Source organism: Mobula birostris, chromosome 4 (assembly GCF_030028105.1).
Source record: "Mobula birostris isolate sMobBir1 chromosome 4, sMobBir1.hap1, whole genome shotgun sequence".
NCBI lineage: Eukaryota > Metazoa > Chordata > Chondrichthyes > Myliobatiformes > Myliobatidae > Mobula > Mobula birostris.
In genome coordinates this window covers 10,803,864-10,806,548 of record NC_092373.1, presented here as the reverse complement: position 1 = coordinate 10,806,548, position 2,685 = coordinate 10,803,864, and positions in this window count along the sequence as shown.

Here is a 2,685-nt window from a genome sequence, read left to right as displayed (position 1 = left end):
AGGGTGCGTATCCATACGTCCTGGCCTGTAACGGCGTAGAGGTGCAGATTCACATACCAATACGGCATTGATACAAGAGCTTTGGCCATGGCAGTCAGTACACATCGCGCTGTCCATCCAGATAATCTCAAATACCTGCATTTGGGCCATATCCTCATATGCTGCGTCACTCCATGTACCTGTCCATTTTTTAATTTAAAATTATACCATTGTCTCTCGGCATTTCGTTTGTTGTCCATGCCTTTCAGAAATTTAAGCAATTCTATAAGGTCGAGCCCCATTCGCTTACGCGCAAAGGAGTTAAGACCTAACTTGGCCAAAAAACGTCCGTAAGCTCGGGCCACCTCCGTCCTGGCAACATGTTCACGTACTTTCTTTACAGTTTGACCATGGCTTTCCTATAACAGAGTGACCAAAACTGGAGATATTGCTCCAAGTATAGCCTCACGAATGGCTTATGCAATAAAACTTAATCTTCCTACTCAGATACGAGGCACCCTATCTGATGATAAATGCCGTTTGTCACCATCTGACTGTTTATACTGCCGCTGTCAACCAACTACACACTTGTACCTTCAGGTTCCTCTGTTCCATGTCACGCTCCTTTGCTCTGCCGTTCGTAGTTGAAGTTCTAAACTGGTGTTACTTTCTCACATTTATTTGTATTGAAATAATGCATTAAAGTTCCGGGGCACCAGCGGATACAGAACTTACAATTCCATCAACTTATTGGGCCAAATTAAATGGTTCAATATAAATCTTCCATCATTTTAGATTTAGAAGCGTTGAATTTACAGTATGGATTTAATGAACGATCTGCAACCAATAAACATACTGGCTTCAGACTTAATATCCCAAAGCTTTGATTTGTGCACCTCACCTATTTCATGGAGAAAACGTAACCATCAGCGGCTCATAATGCGTGCACCTGGTGTAGGCAGAGTCAGTCACCAAGTCACGGAAATCTACAGATCAGAAACAGGCCATAGGTCCATAAGACGTTGGGACAGAATTAAGTCATTCGACCCATCGAACCTGTTGCGTTATTACGTCCAGACTGATTTATTAACCTCTTAAACCCATTCCCCTGCCTTCTCCTCAGAATCATAAGACCATAAGACCGTAAGGTACAGCAACAGAATGCGGCCATGTGCCCCAACACGTCTCCTACGTTATTTTATCATGACTGATTCATTTTCCTCTCAGCCCTAATCTGCCGTCCTCCCATATCGCTTCACCCCTGACCAATAAAGAATCTATCTATTTGCCTTAAATAAGCATAAAACGTTGGCCCCCACAGCCGCCTGTGACAGCGTATTTCACAGATTCATCATTCTTTGGCCAAAGACATTCCTCCTCAGCGCTGTTCTAAATGTAAGTCCCTTTATTCTGAGGCTGTGTCTTCTGGTTCTAGGATATCCCGCCATAGAAAACATCTCAAAATCTGCTCACTTGGAGCCTTTCAACGTTGAATAGGTTTCAATTAGGTCATGCCTCATACTTCTGAATCCCAGAGAATACAGGCCCAAAACTCCTCGTAGGACAACCCGTTCAATCCTGGAATCATCTTCGTGAACCTCCCTTGAACACAATAGTGTCAACACATCCTTTCTAAGATAAAGAGCCCAAAACTGCTCACACCACTCCAAGTGAAGCCTCAGCAGTGCTTTTTAAAGCCTCAACATTACATCCTTGTTTTTATATTCTAGTCCTCTTGAAATTAATGCCAACATCGCATTTGCCTTCCTAACCACTGACTGCACCTGCAGATTAACTTGTAGGGAATCCTGCACAAGAACTCCCAAGCTCCTTTATGCCTGGGAGTGTCTGTACATAATACATTATAATAAGTGGTGCAGAAAACTTTTGACACACTGACCTTCAAGAACAGGGCAATGTGTACATGAGACGTGGTATTATGTTACTTTGTCCAAAACATGGGTGATGTTCTATTTGGATTATCGTGTAGAGTGTTGTTCACCCTGTTACAGGAAGGATTCCATTAAACCGGGAAGATTGCAAGGAAGCTTTGGCCATACTTGAGGATATGAATTATATGGGAAAGCTGAGCAAGCTAGGACTGTATTCCATGGAACGCAGGAGAAAGTAAGTGGCGTAATAGATGTCTCTAAACCCAAGGGGACGTTGACAGGATGAATACACTTATCCTTTTCCCAGGGGAACGGAACCGATAACGATAATGCATAGGTGTCAGGCGAGAGAAGACTTAAAAGTGACCTGCAGGTCAAATTCTTCACACAGAGTGTGGCCCTTATATGGGTCGAAGTGTCAAAGTTGTTGAGGCAGGTGCAATGACAGCATTCAAAAGACATTTGGATGCTCATATGGATCGTAAATGTTTAGAGAAAATATGGTTCCATGTGGGTAAATGAGACTAGATTAAGCGGGCACCATGGACGGCATGGATGCGTTGGGCCGAAGGGGCAGTTTTTGTGCTGTCTTGCTCTATTACTGTATAATCTTTGGAGGACGGGTGGCCACTCAGCACAATAAACAACCGCTGGAGATAGCAGGTAGAATGAGGATATTTATAAAAAAGGACGAAGGCACTCCGGGAAAGCACGGGAAGGCATAGCTCCTTGTCATTCATGGCGCGAAGGTTAATGGCAGGTTCTAGATAAAGAGCGATCCAATCAAGATCCCAACGGTAGAGCTGGCGGAAGA